Source organism: Podarcis cretensis, assembly GCF_951804945.1.
Source record: "Podarcis cretensis genome assembly, chromosome: 3".
Taxonomy (NCBI): Eukaryota; Metazoa; Chordata; class Lepidosauria; order Squamata; family Lacertidae; genus Podarcis; species Podarcis cretensis.
In genome coordinates, this window is record NC_137172.1 from 21,937,549 (window position 1) to 21,956,895 (window position 19,347).

At 43.1% G+C, this 19,347-nt stretch overlaps 2 long non-coding RNA genes across 5 annotated transcripts in view; one reads left to right on the top strand and one right to left on the bottom strand.

The window, feature by feature from the left end:
- The first annotated feature begins 11,684 nt into the window (after nt 1–11,684).
- On the top strand, nt 11,685–14,951 carry LOC307212132. The gene is made up of 2 exons (XR_013836856.1): nt 11,685–12,758; nt 13,164–14,951. It is a non-coding gene; the product is annotated as an uncharacterized lncRNA (long non-coding RNA).
- Nucleotides 14,952–15,739: 788 nt separating this feature from the next.
- Nucleotides 15,740–19,347, bottom strand: part of LOC307212051 — a 49,902-nt gene continuing 46,294 nt past the window's right edge. For 3 of the 4 annotated variants that reach the window (XR_013836770.1, XR_013836771.1, XR_013836772.1), the window contains exons 3-4: nt 18,203–18,253; nt 15,740–16,022 (exon numbers count right to left, since the gene is read on the bottom strand). This is a non-coding gene — a long non-coding RNA (uncharacterized lncRNA). Of the gene's footprint in view, nt 16,023–18,202; nt 18,866–19,347 lie in introns of those variants that run through there. The other variant, XR_013836773.1, reaches the window with a different exon arrangement.

Here is a 19,347-nt window from a genome sequence, read left to right on the forward strand (position 1 = left end):
CTAACTGAATTTTGATGTAACCTGAATTCTGTTATTAACCATTTTCAATAGCGACTGTACTTGATGCCCCAGTCGGGTTACCCAAGGGCAAATGAAACCATGTTAAAATGCACCTATTTAACATTAAAACGCAAGAAAGGACCTAACAGAGTTTTAATCAAAACTTTCATATGCAAACTGTCACCTCCGTATGGGATATATGCATGGAAAATGCCATACCAACAGATTTCTGCTAATTAAAAACCACTTGAAACCAGAGATTTCCAGTGAAAAGACGTCCTCAATAAAGCCAAACTTTAATAAATAATCCACCTTTCAAAGCTAAGGACCTCATTATTATTGTTATTTAATTATCGCGTAGATCCTTTGTACGTTTCAGAATAGTTTAATGTCTTGCATACGAAATGATAGAAAGACAACCTGGGATATTGCATTTGTCTGTGACCACCAAACCATTTTAAAAAACATTGACAATGTTGGAACATGATTTATGCATACATGCATAACAGGCTCTCATGTAAAATAAGACGGATCACTGTTCCTTAGCTAGAAGTTAAAACAACGCACTTAAGAATTTATAGAAGAATATTCTTCACTGAGTTGTTTTAAGTTGGGTATCAGCAGTGGCGGACCTACATTTTGGGAGCCCTATAACTTGAACTGTTATGGGGGCCTATTTGCAATTGCTTGGCAAAAAAAAAAAAAAGGCGTATATAAGAAAATAAGGCATACAAATACGAGTCTATTAGGAGAAATTCGCACAAAAATGTTTCACGAGGACTTAAAAATATTAATAGTTGCAAACTGATGTGGAAATGTGAAGAACTGGAGATGGGAAATGAGTGAAACTGAGAGAAACTCAAATTCACCGATTCACCTATCCGTAGTAGAATGTCACCTGTCAACTTCTTGACAGAGAGGCAAGCAGGATGTATGCCTCAGCCCACGAAGACCTGCAGTTTCCAGTATGCTGACATTTCACAAAATGGCAAGTGGTAAGATAAGCGGGGGATGCTGGTCTTGCTGCTTGACTTATATCTCAGTCTAAAAATACTGTGATTTCAAACAGGAGTCATTTCCAGGTAAACATGCTCAGGATCAAAGTATTGACAGTCTCCATCTTAGACTTCTTATGTAGCCCAGGAACACAGTGGATAAGCTTTGGTTTAAGTATCCATTCATGCACAGTTTTCGAGATTTGCCCTTCAACAGTACGTATTTCTGAAGTATCTAAGAATAATTCCCGTACCATCCACCACCTAAGCACACAAGGGAGAAGGACCCATCCCTGGTGTCCATGAATGATTTGTGAGCATGCCGCTCATTTTTGGAACTAATTAATTATGTCATGGAAAGAGGATTTACCCCCCACTTCCCCCTCAATCCTTGCTAATCTTGCATTCTGGATAGCAGGGGAGGGGGACGCAAAAGCATTTAGCAGTCTCAATTGTCTGCCGTTCCACTGCCAAAAGGAAGCTAAACTGCAAAACAAGTACAGATCAGGCAAAAAGATGTCTTGCACTGTATGAGCTTTCCCTGTAAGAATCATTTTCAAATATTAGGTTTAATTTTTTCCCCCTATTGCAATTAACTAACAATTTTTTTTCCCCAAAGCTATATAATTAAAGAGCAGAATTTTCTAAGGGTTTTAAAACAGTCTTTATGAAATCTACTCCTGCCACTGGTAATTACAATGTACATCTTAATATACCTCTGCTAGGCCTGAGCTGGAGATAACAAGCCTGTGTGGATTGCATTTGGCTTGCGTATAGAAGGTAAAATCCTTTATCTTATCTCAATCTCCACACAACAACCAGCCTCTCTTCCAATTCAGGCCTAATCTTCTTAGTAAATAATACTGATATTTTTCACCATAACAAAAATGGAGCTGCCAGATTTGGCTCGATAACGCCTCTCATTTACACACCGTTCTCTGTCAAAATCTGCCTGATTTTTCTTAATCTCTTTAACTCATCAAAAATATACTTTTTTACATTCAGCCACGGTACGTTCCTTGCTACCAAATAATATTATTATAAATAAATCCAGTTGGCTACAGCTCTTTCTCTCTCTCTCTTTTTCTCTTGAAAAGATAGGGAGCCATCTTTTCACTGGCCTTTTTCTTTCCCACCGGTGACAAATTATTTGTTACACTATTGAATTTTACTGTGAAGTTTGGGGTTTCTAACCAAGTGGTCTAAAGTGAGTGTTCAATTGATATCACGCCGAGAAGGCATTCTTTCTTCTTCTCCTTTCTTTTACATGGCATGGCATGGCATCTCAGTTCAGTACTCTTGAGGAAGTGGCACTTTCTCGTCTCTGTGCTTATCTATAAAACAAAAAGGGGTGCTGTAAAACTCAGTTCTTTGAGTTGTCTTTATAGACAAACACACCCTATGTTTGCCATCTTCAAGCTGTGAGTGTCATTGCTTACTCAGTCAAATTGGCACCTCTACCCAAGGAGGTGGTAACACCAGGCTTGGAGAAATCCTGATGTTTTGAAAAGGATACACAATCTTAGGAGGAGAGAGAACCCACAAAACAGCTGAGTGAGGACTGAACGTGCTCAGTGGCCACAGGCTACTGACTGACTTGGAGGGTGGCACTGAGCATCTTGGGCTTGCCGATCAGAAGGTTGGCGGTTTGAATCCATGCGACGGGGTGAGCTCCCATTGTTCTGTCCCAGATCCTGCCAACCTAGCAGTTCGAAAGCACGCCAGTGCAAATAGATAAATAGGTACCACTGTGGCAGGAAGGTAAACGGCATTTCCATGCACTCTGGTTTCCATCACGGTGTCCCATTGTGCCAGAAGCGGTTTAGTTATGCTGGCCACAGTCTGTGGACAAATGCCCCACATTGGGTAAAAGTGTCTTGTATTGGAGGGGGTTAGACAAGATGACCCTTGTGGCATCTATCTGCCATCTATCATCTATCTATCTATCATCTATCTATCATCTATCTATCATCTATCTATCTATCTATCTATCTATCTATCTATCTATCTATCTGTCTGTCTGTCTATCTAATCTATCTATCTATCATCTATCTGTTTATCATCTATCTATCTAAACACACAAAGATACACATGCATAAACACACACTCATGTAAAAGTATATGTATATATTATAAGCAAATGAAGAATAATTCTAAGAAAATTATCTGTTGCGTTCAGGTTCTACTTGTGGAACCCATGGACACCTAAGAGCCCAGTGCTGTGCTAGATTGGTTCCTGACCTGACCCAGCAAAACTCCTTTTATGTTGTTAGTATTTTAAGTGGAACATAGACCTTATCTATTCTGAGCGCAGCATTTAAGCAGATTGGCTAGATATTAAGTTAACATTGCTTAGCTAAATGTTCCTTTCAGCATCTGCCTTCCAGATACATATTATCCCACGTCTACCCAGTGCAATTCCGCCCATGCCTACTCTGAGGTAAGGCTCGCTGATTTCCGTGGGAGACTTACTTCCAAGTAAGTGTGCGCAGGACTGTGGCCTTCGACTTTGGTTTCTCCATGGGGAATGTATATTTTTGGATTGTCCTTTGAAGGCAGATCTTGTGCGACGGAAGGTAGAAATTTCAAAGTCCCAAGCACACATCTGACATTACACACAAAGCTTCGTTATGAGAAACTAATTAAATTCCTCCTGACCCCATGCAGCTCAAGCGGAACAATTACACTCCTGGCTGCCCTGCGCCATGCCACCTTCTGTTATGCTGTGTCATATAAAGCAACATGACATTGCATAACCTGCCATGATTTCTGGCAAATAACGTGCAAAGAATGCAGTGTGGCAGTAATTGGCATTTTCGATGTCGAAAGATAAAAAAAAACAACCAGGGAAGCTGCATTGGGAGCGTTAAATGTTGTTGTCATTAGGCCAGAAGGGGAGGCCAATAAGAGTAAACATATCTAGGATGGAAACACACCTGCTACCATTTCCTGCTAGCTCTTCACAACATATTTCATTAATATAATGAGGAGAAGCTCGTTGGAGATGTGGAGCACAATCTCTTGAAAAAACACACGAAAATGAATAGTATATTGTATTTGCAACGCTAGCAGCTGTTGCCATATATGACATTGGCCCTCTGCCTTCTGAATATGCATGATCTTATACATTGATGGGCACAACATAAGATCTATTTATAGTAGCTAGATAGACAAATAATAAATTTGGGGTAGCAATTATAAATAGCATCTATTAACATATGTGACCATGCATCATAGGGCTGCTAGTCCTGGCTGTTCCTCCCCCACCCCAGCTTCCTTCTATTGCCTGGTGGGTCTTGCCACACTGGTGTGTCCTTATGTAAATAGTGTCCCTGTTTACCCCCCAAAGTCTGGAATGGATTGGATGTCCCCCAGGCCATTCGGATAAATGAGATTGCACTGTACTTCATTTCATTTCATTTCATTTCTCCAGTGCCCAGAGTAGATAAGGCCTATCTTCTGCGTTGGAAGAGGTCACTCAAGAGCAACAAGATAGATAGATAGATAGATTCTTTATTGTCATTACACAAGTGCAACATTGCACAAGTGCAACGAAATTGGATGCCATCCCTTAAAAACAACAAAAGCAAAACAACAACAACAACCAAACAAACCACATTCCAGCCACACCCACACCCACACCCATCAAACTCCCAGGTCACACTATCGAGTTACAGCATTTAAAAAGGCCACAGCTCTTGGATAGAAACTATTTTTCAGTCTATTTGTCCTTGACTTGATGTTTCTATATCTCCTGCCAGAAGGCAGTAGTGCAAACAGACTGTATCCCGGGTGAGATGCATCCTGCAGGATGTTGTTTGCTTTCCTAAGACAACGGGAACCGTACAGTTCTTCCAAAGATGGGAGAGGATGACCAATAATCCTTTGGGCTGTGGTTATGACCTTCTGGAGCACCTTCCTCTTCCTAGCTGTACAACTGGAGAACCAGGCACAAATACAGTATGTGAGAATGCTCTCTATGGAGCCTCGGTAGAAGGACACCAGCAGTCTCTCACTCAGATTGTTCTTCTTTAAAAGTCTGAGGAAATAAATTCTCTGCTGGGCCTTCTTCACCAGAGCAGTGGTATTTGCGCTCCAAGTCATGCCCTGATCGATAGTCACTCCCAGATGGTCTTCCTTTCTCCCTATCCAGTGCATTTTTTTTTAATAGCTGCAACCACAGTCCATGGATAGATTAAGATCCATTAGAATTGCTCACAGCACCATCTTAATTTCTAGTGTCTGTCAGCCAGGCTGCACAGGAAAAGCACGTGTCTCTGCATAGCAAATATCCTAGCCGGGATACAGACGAACCGTCCAGCCATGAATGTAATGTTAAACATTAGAATGATGCTCCTTTGTTGCTTGCTAGAGTACACTGCCTGTCCATATCAACCTGAATAAACATTTCAGTTAAGGCTAGCAATATGAGTTTTCCAAAGTATTGCTTTTAATAATAATAATAATGATAATAATAATAATAAAAGGAAGGGAAAGATCATTCATTTTATCGTGTGTATGTTAAAAAATGGGTGTTCTAGTCTCAAACCATGGGAATCCTTATGGGATGAATGGCTTCTGCTTACCCTTTTTAAAAAAAGAAGGAACGACATCACAACATATTAATTGATTCTAAACCTGCAAATTAACAAAGAATACAGTTGTTTTCCAGCACGTCTGTGCTTCTCAGCTGGAGATGTGCTGTTTTTCATGCAGTACACAGCAGGTTGAAAATGGCTGTGTGCTCTTACGTGTGGGGAGGGGCAGGGGGGGGGGCGCTAGCCACCTGACTATTTTGTGCTGATGGAGAGTTGGTGGATGGAAGCGTAAATAAATGAATTTTCCTTGAATGAAATATTCTGTGATCTGATGCCGTATCATTTCATTTCTAAGCTCTCTATTATGATTGTTAACATGCAACGAACAAAGGAGCTGCCAGAATTTCAAGCACATGATAGTCACTTCCCCACTATTGCAACACAATGAGTCCATTAGCGTTTTTTTAACCTTTAGTGTATGTGTGTGTGTGTGTAATAATGATGCAATGAGTAAAGGTTTCGTTTAGGCCAAGGAACTTTTGTAGAAACACTTGGATCTGCAAATCACATAAAGTCCCCTTCCAGCCTTCTCTCAGCACCACCACTGCTTACCCCTTCTCCCTCCAGCAGAGTCCGACCATTTCTCACAGCAGGAACACATAACAGAGAAGACATGTAGCTGAGTTTCAGAGCATCTGCTGTCCTTAATTCACTCCCTGGCATCTCTAGTTGGGCTGAGAGAGCCCAACCCTGGAGAGCCATTGCCAATCAGCGTAGTCAGTAGTGCGCTAGATGAACTGAAGGCCTGACTCGCCAGAAGGGGGCTTCCTAAGTTCATACAGCCACTCCATGTCCAATGCTCCACCCAGCCTTTGGTTCAGTTGCTGGATAACACCAGTGGTTCATCTAGTCCAGCATCCTAATCTCACAACCAGAAGCCTATGGGAAGCCCACAGGCAGGACCCTGAATGCAACAGAGCTCCCCGGTCCTGCAGCTTCCAGCAACTGGTACTGAGACATAGTGCCTCTGACCGTGGAGGTACAACACAGTCATCAATGGAGCCAGTGTGGTGCAGTGGTTAAGAGCGGTAGACTCATAATCTGGTGAACTGGGTTTGCGTCTCCGCTCCTCCACATGCAGCTGCTGGGTGACCTTGGGCCAGTCACACTTCTTTGAAGTCTCTCAGCCTCACTCACCTCACAGAGTGTTTGTTGTGGGGGAGGAAGGGAAAGGAGAATGTTAGCCGTTTTGAGACTCCTTCGGGTAGTGATAAAGCGGGATATCAAATCCAAACTCCTCTTCTTCGTCATCATCAATGGCCTTCTCCTCCATGCACTTGTCTAGTCCTCCTTGCAAGCCATCCAAGTTGGTGGCCATTGCATTTTGTGGAAGTGAATTCCATAGTTTAGCTCTGTATGGAGAAGTACAGTGTACTTTTGCTGTATGGAGAAGTACAGTGGTACCTCAGGTTACATACGCTTCAGGTTACAGACTCTACTAACCCAGAAATAGTACCTTGGGTTAAGAACTTTGCTTCAGGATGAGAACAGAAATCGTGCTCCGGCAGTGCAGCGGCAGCTGGAGGCCCCATTAGCTAAAGTGGTGCTTCAGGTTAAGAACAGTTTCAGGTTAAGAACGGACCTCCGGAACGAATTAAGTACTTAACCCGTGGTACCACTGTACCTACTTCTGTCTGTCCTTCTTCCAAAAATCAGCTTCACTGGATTTCCATGAGTTCTAGTTTTGTGAGAGAGGAAGAAAGATTTTTCTCGGCCTACTTTCCCCAAACCATGCATGATTTTGCACCCTTCTACCGTGTCTTTCTCGCCTTATCTCTAAATGAAAAAGCCCCAAATGTAGGAACCTTTCCTCATAGTGGAGTTGCTCCACCCTCATTATCATTTGGTTGCCCTTTGCTGAATTTTTTCCAACCCTACAGTATCCTTTTTCGAGGTGTTCTAGGGTATCCCAAATGCCATAGATTTGTAGAATGGTGTTATGATATCAGCCGTTTTGTTTCTGGTTCATTCCTTATGTCTCCCTGGCAAGGAATTTGCCCCTTTCACAGATGCTGGGTAATATTTATAACTTCACTTTCTTCAAAATATGGTAAACAAGTCAGCAAAGGGTCCTTCTGCCATGTGGGCCCTGGACCTATGGCCCAGAGTACTGCCCTGATGCATGAGGTATGTGTTAATTTACCGCTCTGCAGTATGTTGACATTTTCTCAGTTCTTCTGCAAGAGATCTTAAAACCCACTGGGCCTGTGATCTCTATGCACCCAAATTAAGATGTAAGTGAATGTATTTCTTCTTTTGGCTAGGACAGGCACTGCAGATCGTATCTTTGTGGACTCTTTATATGGTGCCCAACTGTTGCAGTATAAGATTATTTCTCTCCATTCCACCCAGATGGCTTTAGAAGATGCCCAGGGGTGCACTCGCTGGGGTGATGCTAGTTGACACAAAGATTTTCTTTCCCTAAGTTATTTCACAGTTACATTGATTTAGACAAGCTAGTTTTGACATTCTGTTGAAAGCTGCTACCTGTTCAATAATTCTATGATAACAGAGAGATTTTCCAAGAGAAGTTCCCTTCAGTATATCTAGAAATGAGATACCATAATCTCAAGCGTTACTGTAGTCTGTGCTACTGATAGAAGTGGATTATGGGGCCATTTTACTGTATTTTGCAGTATAAATATTATGACCTTCTGCCTGGTTTGGATTTTATCTCTGAACTTTTTCTGGTTGAAGATGTCTACATTATAACCATTTAGGATTAGGTGATCGTAAAATTAGCAGGCAAGGTTCATTGTCTTCCAACCCAGCCAGCCACAATTCATTACATCAGCCCAAGTGATCCACATCCAGTGATTCAGCTGAGCAAGTGAATGTGTGAAATTTGTAGCAATAGTCATTACAATGGTGGTGGTAGATATGGGTAAAAATACTGCTGATCTTGAGTGAACCCTATAGCAACCCTCTAAGCACGTATGGCAGTCATCCCATTTGTAAACCAGCAGCAAGTTTGCGCTCCAAAATTCAGTCTGAGTTTTCATAGATCTTTACAGGTGAAAGTCAGATGGTGATCATGCTAAATGCTGAATTTGGGAGGTGGGGATCAGGCTGTGTGGTGAAGACCTGTGATAACTGACTACCAGTTGACGGAAACTGCAGGAGGGAAGAGTGGAGGAGGAGGAGGAGGTTAGATTTGATATCCCGCTTTATCATTACCCTAAGGAGTCTCAAAGCGGCTAACATTCTCCTTTCCCTTCCTCCCCCACAACAAACACTATGTGAGGTGAGTGAGGCTGAGAGACATCAGAGAAGTGTGACTGGCCGAAGGTCACCCAGCAGCTGCATGTGGAGGAGCGGAGACGCGAACCTGGTTCCCCAGATTACGAGTCTATCGCTCTTATCCACTACAACACACTGACTATTGTGTTCAGATCCTTCTTGCATGCAGGTATCTGTTTGGCCACTGTGAGAATAGGTTGCTGGACCAGATGTGCCATTGTCCTGATTCATATGTTCTTAGCAGCCAACAGATGTTGCTGGACATCATCTCCTACAATAGACCATGTTCTCTGAGACTGATGGGAATAGGCATCCAACAATATCTGGAGGTTATGCCATCCCTGCCATATGAGGAAAGGTTGAAGGAACCATGTAAAGGTAAAGGTAAAGGGACCCCTGACTGTTAGGTCCAGTCACAGACGGCTCTGGGGTTGCGGTGCTCATCTCGCTTTATTGGCCGAGGGAGCCAACGTACAGCTTCCAGGTCATTTGGCCAACATGACTAAGCCACTTCTGGCGAACAAGAGCAGCGCACGGAAACGCCGTTTACCTTCCCGCCTGAGCGGTACCTATTTATCTACTTGCACTGACACGCTTTCAAATTGCTAGGTTGGCAGGAGCTGGGACAGAGCAACCGGAGCTCACCCCATTGCAGGGATTCGAACCGCCAACCTTCTGATCAGCAAGGCCTGGGCTCTGTGGTTTAGACCACAGCACCACCTGCATCCCTTGAACCATGTACTGTATGCTTATTCTGGAAAAGAAAAAAGAAAAAAACAGCAGGGGAACATGAGCATAAGAACCAGGTGCCTGTGGGAAATCAGCAAGCAGGACCCAAGAATAAGAGCATTCCCCCTTCTGTAGTTTCTAGCAACTGGTATACAGAAATATTACTGCCTCCAATCATGGAGGCAAATCATGGCCATCATGGCTAGTAGCCATTGATAGCCTTTATCCTCCATGAATTATTTGTCCAGTATCTAAGTTGGAATGCGGGTGGTGCTGTGGGTTAAAGCACAGAGCCTAGGACTTGCCGGTCAGAAGGTGGGCGGTTCAAATCCCCACAATGGGGTGAGCTCCCATTGCTCTGTCCCTGCTCCTGTCAACCTAGCAATTCGAAAGCACGTCAAAGTGCAAGTAGATAAATAGGTACCACTCCGACGGGAAGGTAAACGACATTTCCGTGAGCTGCTCTGGTTCGCCAGAAGCAGCTTAGTCATGCTGGCCACATGACCCGGAAGCTGTACGCTGGCTCCCTCGGCCAATAAAGCGAGATGAGCGCCCCAACCCCAGAGTCGGCCACAACTGGACCTAATGGTCAGGGATCCCTTTACCTTTACCTATCTAAGTTGGTGGGCATCAGTGCCTCCTGTGGGATCAAGTTCCATAGTTTAACACGGTGCTTCATGAAGAAGTACTTTTCATTTATCTTTGCTTTCACGTGGCAACATCACTCTTCGACGATCTGAAGGGCTGTCACATAGAAATACTTGTTCTCTGGTGCCCCAGAAGGCAGGACTAGAGCTAATAGGCTTAAGTTAAAGGAGGCCAGCTTTTTGTTGAACATTGGGGAAAACATCTTGACAGTAAGAGCAGCTCAACAATTACCTAGAGGGGTGGTTGTCTCTCCCTTGCTGGAGGTCTTTCTGTGGAGGCTTGGCAGTCGTCATGGGAATGCTCTGGCTCTCCTGTACTTCCAGCACTGAGCAGAATGACGTGGCTTGCGAGGCCCACTCCAACAGAATGATTATGCAAAAAGACAAAATTCACTCGATGGCCCCCTCCACAGAAGATAGAAGAACTCCTGTGCTAAGCTAAACTCGGTGCCCCTGGTGATGTTAATAAGCCAAGTGGATTGACAGCACTTGAAAGGATCACCCATTTATTCTGACAACTTAAAGTAGCTGTATGCTTCATGAGCAGATATCTCTTAGTGCATGATCTGGAAAAGAATCGCCTTGAGCAGAAAAGAACTGGCCAAAGTGTGCTGAATATTCTGCGCAGTTGAGGGTTTGCTGTTGTTTTCATGTTCATGTACGAATGCAATGCAAACCTTGAGAAAATTCATCTTTCTTCGCTATAGTTAACAAAAAAAGAAGAATCCTCTGGCTTTGCTAGGTCTCTAGCAGGGTTGGGGAACCTATGGCACTTTAGATGTTTTGGAGCTCTTAACATCTGTCAGGCCCAGGCAGAGTGGCCAAGGCATAGGGATAATTGAGAGCCCCTTAACATTCTTGCAGCCACAGGTTCCCTATCCAAGAACTCCCAGATGATAGATAAGGTCCACCAATGGGGCTGCAGAAGCTGCACATCAGATGAATCTAGAAGTCCAAGTTAGAACACAACAGTAAATAAGACTCACTTCTGGGTCAGTTCCCACCTGCACTGTAGGTTTAAAGCAGTCTCATTCCACAGTCATGGCTTTCGCCTAAGAAACTTGGGATCTGTAGTTACTTAAGGGTGCTAAGAGTTGTTAAGAGACTCTTATTTCCCTGACAGAGCCACAATTTCCATACAGATTCTCAGGTGACCCCTTATGCCCTCCTATTATGAGAACTTCCCATTTATTCTTGCTTTCTGCTTCCAGCTCTTTAACCAGTTACTGATCCATAAAATGACCTATCCTCTTATCTCAAGGCTTTAAGCTTGCTCATTAGTTTTTGGTGAGAGACTTTATCAAAAGCTTTTTGAATGTCCAAGTATACAGCATCTATTGGATCACCCCTATCCACATGCTTACTGAAATGCTCAAATATCTATTAAAATATTAGTTATTTTTTTAAAAAAAATATGTTTGTGGAAGCCATGCTGGTCCTTTCTCAACAAGATTTGTTCTTCTAGATAAGTGGCAATTGCCTTTGCTTATCTTGACCACTCCCTCTGTGTGGTGGGGCAGATTTGGCTCAGAGGGACAGGAGAAATGACTAGGGAGTAGTAACACTGTTGAAGAGGAAGTGGGCTACTCAGGGACAAGAGGCCCTCGAAGGTTTCTTGCCTGAATGCCCCCCAAACCCAGAGCCAACACTGGTCAGAAGCTGGAGGCAGGTTTTACCTGGACAGGAACAGTGTCTTAGAGTGCAATGCTTCACTTTTGCACACTGCTGTGAATGGCAACCATTTGCTTATGTCCACAGTGACACCAAAGGACATAGGGGATGCACACTTCCTCCCTTATCCTGGAGTCCCACCCACAGAGAATTAAACATGTTCTTATCTACATAGCCCAATCTGGCTTCTGCTTCTAGATGGCACTTGTGAGTGACAGGAGAGTGCGATGGAACGGCACACGGCTTTTATTAGGATGCTTCTGATAACTAGGAGCAGTTGAAAGCTATTGTCATTCCTCTTTAGTAGAGGAATTGATGCCAGTGCTTGATTAACTGCAGTTGGAAAGTGTTGAGCACTCTGAGCTCCCAGGCTGTGCTAAATTTCCGAAACAGCATCCCAGCCAATCATTAATGCCTATTCCTAGTGCCATGGACACCATTTACAAAAATAATGGTGCTTCAGATGGAGCTGTAACATAGACACCCCTCTATTTGAGGAATTAGATTAAAATTTTGTGACTGTGGCTTTTTGTTGCTTAGGTAACCACTGTTAACATGGCCTCGTAAAGGTCTACTTCCTCAGTTGAGACTGAAGAGGTAGAATTAATCATGAATATATTGACTGCTGCACTGTTAGAGATAACCTCCAGACAAAATGTCCCCAAATTACTAAGGCTGTCAGTTGATTAGATTTTGTTCATTCATTAATCACCTGCCTTTTAATTGATTAAATGATTATATTTAAATAAATCTGAATACTAGAAAAATCTTAACACATGTTCCTTTTTGAGACATTTTGCCTGATTAATCTACTAATTAAATCTTGCAACCCAACAAATTACCACTGGAATTTAGAATCTTGTATGTGGCAGAGTTATGTGGCAGAGTTAGGGACGCAGGTGGCGCTGTGGGTTAAAGCCTCAGCGCCTAGGGCTTGCCGATCGAAAGGTCGGCGGTTCGAATCCCTGCGGCGGGGTGCGCTCCCGCTGCTCGGTCCCAGCGCCTGCCAACCTAGCAGTTCGAAAGCACCTCCGGGTGCAAGTAGATAAATAGGGACCGCTTACCAGCGGGAAGGTAAACGGCGTTTCCGTGTGCGGCTCTGGCTCTGGCTCTGGCTCTGGCCAGAGCAGCGATGTCACGCTGGCCACGTGACCCGGAAGTGTCTCCGGACAGCGCTGGCCCCTGGCCTCTTAAGTGAGATGGGCGCACAACCCCAGAGTCTGTCAAGACTGGCCCGTACGGGCAGGGGTACCTTTACCTTTACCTTTATGTGGCAGAGTTAGTAAAACTAACAAATATCCTACGGATGTGTAATGGAAGATAAACTAGCAATAACTTTAAATCAATATAGTCTATTTGGTACTGAAAATGTATTTGTTAATTCTCTGGAAGGCTCTGGTTGAACTCAGTGAAGTTTAGTTTTAAGTAACTTGGGGCTAAGAATAGAGTTGCATAATACCATATTTTTCTATCTCATGGTGACATAAGGTCTCTTCTGCACTTTCCCTGGTTGAATTACATTATACATGGGCAATTCATCATCATCATCATCATCATCATCATTATCGTGGTCATTTTATTTGTATGCCGTCTTTCCACACAGACACAAACACAAAATCATTCTCCTAGGAGCTTCCCTTGGAATACAACAGCTTTAATCAAGCAAATATTGATGAATATGTTTACATACTAGATCTGGCAAAACAAGAAGCAGCATGGTAGATTATTTTTTTTAAAAAATCAGGCTACAACAGATTGAAAGACCTGGGGAAATCAAAATATATTTGCTTGGCACTGAAATTACATCAAGGTAGGTTCCAGGTGAGCCTCTCAGAAGAAAGCATTCCACAATTATGCTGCTGCCATTGAAGGCCCTCATCCTGAAACTACCTTTTGCACCTCATATTGTGAGGAGGGTCCATGTAAGGCCACCATGATGTTCCACATAGACACACATGGAGAGAGCTTACATAGAAGAGAGAGACCGTTAATGTCATCTATTAAGCCAGGAGCAGTCAATGGGTTGTCTCTCCAGATGTTGTTGGACTCCCATCAACAATAGTCAGGATGGCCAATGGTCAGGGATGATGGGAGTCATAGTCTAACAATTTCAGCAGAACACAAAATTGGCAATCCCTGCACCAAGCTGAAATATGGTTGCACATTGCTTTTCAGGTGTAAGATATTTGCCAAGCTGCTGCAATACATGGAATGTTCATAAATATCCTAACTACCAAGGGGAAAGGTTTCAGCAGCTGCATGCTGAAAAGCAACACTGCTTTTCTGAGGAAAGTGAAAGGTCAGCTTGAGAGAAAACTGTTCCATGACCTAATGGAATCGCTGTGCGCTTTGGCAATATCTATGGAAAGGGAGATGCACTGTCGACCAGGGTCCATGTCAGAGTAGACACAGTGAGTCGGAGGCTGAATTTCACATATAGATTTGATCTAACTATAAGAACATTTAGCTGTACACCTCCCCACCTTTTTTGTTCCATATGAATATGCCTTTGCATCTATATAACTGCATCACTACAGAAATTTAATACAGGGAGAAATGGTCATGTTTTCGCTTCATCATCATTTCACCAAGCTGACATGGTGTCGTCTCAATCAAGATTTGATACATCACCTTCAACACAACCTGGACAGCAGCATATCCAAACTGATAAGCTTTTTCGGAGACCAAGACTTGAAGATACGCCGACACTATGCTGACTCTGCACCTAAACAGACTTGGGATGTGTACTTTCTAGCCCAGTATAACTATGGAAGGGTTTACTGCAAGAGACAGTTTCTCTGTTATTTGAGCACAGGACATGACATGAATTGTCATAACTATTACTCAGTATAATCTGCTCGGCCTGAATCTTGGCTTTGTCAGACACAAAGGTGCAATTTACACAACCATTTCCCCCATGTGATGGTTGCATGATAAAGTTGCAGAATCAGACATTTGGAAAGAGCCTTGGAGACCCTATAGTTCAACCCCCTGCCCCATGCAGGAGCATAGCTGTCAACTTTTCCCTTTTCTTATGAGGAATCCTATTCGGAATAAGGGAATTTCCCTTTTTTAAAAAGGTAACGTTGACAGCTATGTGAAGGACAATGACAGCAGCCCAGGCATATGCTCACCCAGCTTCTGCTTCCAGTGAAGGAGAGTCCATCACTTCTCAAGGCGGACTGTTCTTCAGTCTGTTAGTTCTTATGCACAAAGGCATTGAACACAACTGGCTTTAAAAAAGTGTACCGTAATTAGTATGGGTGCTCCTGTATCAGGATAAATGGTAATAATATAATAATAATAATAATAATAATAATAATAATAATAATAATAATTTATTATTTATACCCCGCCCATCTGGCTGAGTTTCCCCAGCCACTCTGGGCAGCTCCCAATCAAGTGTTAAAAACAGTACAGCGTTAAATATTAAAAACTTCCCTGAAAAATTCTTCCGTTGGAGCAAAAGTCAGCTTGTGGAGTAGAAGATCCATTGTGGCGCAAGAGAGAAAGGGTTTAATGCCTCTTCCTGTGTGCTGCGCTACACACTACAGTGGTACCTCGAGTTACATACGCTTCAGGTTACACACTCCACTAACCCAGAAATAGTGCTTCAGGTTAAGAACTTTGCTTCAGGATGAGAACAGAAATCGTACTTCGGCGGTGCGGCGGCAGCGGGAGGCCCCATTAGCTAAAGTGGTGCTTCAGGTTAAGAACAGTTTCAGGTTAAGAACGGACCTCCGGAACGAATTAAGTACTTAACCTGAGGTACCACTGTATTTCTGTATTTGATTTTTTAAAAAATCTATTCAGTACCACAAGATCTGCTTATGGTCACTGTTTTTTTTTTTTTTTAAAAAAAAGAGGGAGCAGCAATGGGTACCAGCCATGATAACCAAATGGAACTGCCAGGTTCAAAGTTCTGTGTACTTCTGAAGAACAGATGCTGGTGACAAACAACAAGCGAAGGGAAGTTGCCTTCAGGTCCTCCTTTCAGAGGCGTCCCGGCTTGATCATGTTTAAAACAGAATGCTGGATTATATGGCATTTGGTCCAGTCCAGGGGAGGTCTTCTTATTTCTTGCAAATCCCACTTGCTCCCAAGGAATATCCTGACTCACCATTTGCCTCCAAGTGAAGTCTCTGGAGAAAATAAAAAAAAGGTATGCACTTGGTATTCAGGATACAGAGCGCTGCAAAACTCAACTCTATGGCACATTCTGGAAAAGTGAATGCAAATCAGACATTTGCCTTTCATTTGACAAACACCCAGCCTCCCCCGGATAGTTCTGAGTGGAGTGATTGATTGAATGATTACTTTATAATGATACTTTATAAGCTGTGCCTGTTAATATAGCAGTTTGTTTATAACAGGCACTTATATATAATGTTGTAAATACATAATGCATCAAGAATGATTGAACTCTGTCTGGAATGCAGCGAGAAACAATACGGTGCCGTGGCACTTTGTGGTATTTTCATTTAGGGTATACTGGAATGCAGTAAGGAACAACAGGATGCTGCGGCAGAGAGGTGTGTTCAGTTGGCTAGGCATGTAGCGAGAAGCGTTAGAGTGCTGTGGTAGACATCTCTGTCTGCTTGGCCTAGTATGGACTCTGGAATGTAGTCAGGAGCAGCACTGCCCTGCTATGAGTCTTTCCAGGACGCAGTAAGAAACAATGGAAAGCTGTAGCATGCAAGTATGTTCTCTTCGTTAAGTATGCAAACTGCCTGGTATGCAGTAATAAACAACACAGTGCTATAGTATGCTGGTCTGCTCATTTGACCGAGTGAAAATTCTTGAATACGCAAATTCTTGAATACATGAGGATACGTTTCTTAGTCTAATTAAATAACTTGGTTGGATTGCTACTGCAGTGAACAGTGCCTTGGCCATCTAACTCAGTATTATCTAGCTCCACTAACGGGCAGGATTCCTTTTTTAAAAATTACTTTTTATTAATGTTTTATCTCCACCTTTTTAAATGTTTCATTAATAACAACCCACATTAATACAAATATTAATACAAATCTTAATACAATCAAAAGAGCCAATTAAACAATTCCAAACTAAACATTTTTGGACTCTCCAGGATTTCTGTCCCTCTCAGTCCTATCTAGGGATGCCAGGGATTGAACATGGAACCTTCTGCACACAAAGCAAATGCTCTTCCAATCAGCTATGGGCATCCTCCATGTGGCACGGTGCAAGGAGAATGCCACTGTAGACAGTGGTGCAGTGGTAGATTGCAAAGTGCAGGAGCCCATCATGACAGCCATCATAGCTACGCCCCCAAGGAGAGTCCAAAAATATAGGCAGCTTAGTCTATTATGTACTCACACACAGAGAAAGATAGGGCATCAATACATAGCATAATGCCCAATATATTAAGATCAGCAGAAAATTATGGAACAGTGAGCTGGGAGCTGGGAAAGGGTGGTGTAGTGGTTAGCCTGCTGTGACTGATCAGCATTTTGAGAGTCAAATCACTGCAAATAGGTTGCCTGGCTTCTCTTCAGATCATTTAAGACTGCCATCTTTTTGCAGTAAAGCCACTAGGATGAAGTAAGAACTCCATCAAAGAAAGGGAAATAAGTATGCAACCTGCTTTTTGGATTTTCCACTGTGCTAAGCTATCAGAAGCAAGAGAAAACTTGGAAGGCTCATTAGCACTGCATTCATCTGCCAGAGCAAGGAAGATCCATCAATAACCCTGGCATTCTGGCACATGAGGCCATCACCCCCGCTCTGAAAATAGTCTTGGAGCAGCACTCCCTTGCATTCCACTTCCACTAAATCGCTGGTAGTAGACAGACATTCATTTGGCTAAGCTGCTGTTTTAATTGGGGTGGCTGAGCAAGGGGTCACAAGGAATAACTGCTACCTGTTCCATCTCATGTGGAGTTCAAGATGAAGTGCATTTCAAACAAAAATGTACATGTCACCATAAATCCCAGATAGTTATGTGTGTACACACACACACACACACACACATTGTGCTTCTTGCAATGTTGTTGCCAGATGTTATCTTTGCTGATAATGGAGCCAGTTAAGACTAGAAAGAGCTATTTTGCTTGCTATATTAGCACTTCCACTTTAGAATAATCCCTCTAGCATGATTCCGTAGTATTTACAATTTTTGTAAGTACCGATTATATTTTCAAAGTCAAAGTGGAATAAAATTAGTGCATTGTAGACAGTCATTGTGCTTTCTTTAGTAGTCAGCCTTACACGTATTTGAATAATGCTTTATGAATGTAATTTGAAAGGTAAGAGCTTGATTCCTTTCTCCCCCCCTTTTTAAAATAAAAAATACACTTACATGGGCAGTGTGAGCTCTTGCTGAGGATCTTCGGTGCATGGCTATTGTGTCCTTGGAGAGTTAATAAAGAAAAACTTGGTTACGTAAGTTCACAGTGGCATGTGGGTGGCATTCAGGTAAATCAGTATTTATTCGCATTCTTCCAGTAGCCAAGGGGGGAAAACCCCTATTTTGATCATGCCACTTACACAGCCAGTTTCAACTTGAGAAAATGAACAGTATAAATATCTCATTCACAAATGTCAAAAAAATAAGGGAGAGGCTTTATTTTTGGCCATCACCAGCAACTGATTTTTATGAAGGGGCATTTCAAAGGACTTCGTTCTCCATCTGCGATATATGAATAGCTGTCCACAGAAATGATTTAGGAGCATGGGAAATGGTGCTATACCAGAACACCATGCATTTAAAGCACTATAATACCACTGTAAACGCTCCCCCAACTCCAAGAATTCTGGGAGCTACAGTTTGTTAATGTTGTCGACAGGGCTTTTTTTCATCCGGAACTCACCGGAACTGAGTTCCAGCACCTCTCAGGTGGGCGCCATTGCTATTCTAAGCGAACAAGGGAGGTGTTCATGGTCAGTTCTGGCACCTCTTTCTCTAGAAAAATGGCACTGGTTGTCAAAGACCCCTACTCCCCTTACAGAACTACAATTTCCCAAGTTGGGACTTCCGGGTTGGCCCCTCCAGTAATGGCGGAATTCCTCTGACCGGGAGGAATTTGCCTCGTGGAAATTTGGGTCTGGCTGCCACGGCGAAGGCGGAGACCCACTAAAAATCACAGGCGGGTGAAGCCTGTGAACGTGGGATTCGGCTGGCACCTTTTGCGCCTCCCCCACTCGCGGGGAAACCCGGTTTCGGGGTTCTGGAACGACGTGGGGTGAGTGGCGCGGTGCTTCAAATTGACTGCTTCTTCCATGGAGCGAAGCCGCATAGCTGTTGCCGGAGAGCACTGACTTTTTCCTGTGGACAATTTGATCTTAAAGGACCTACCCGTGAGTAGAGCAGAGAATTGGATTTTCAAACGTCTTAATTTGGCACCGAAACGGGGAAGTTCAAAACAGGAAGTCCGCCTCCCCCTTTTGTAAATAGATCGCAGCAAAGAGGCTGTAAGCTAAAGTCTTGGAAAGCCTACTGTAAAG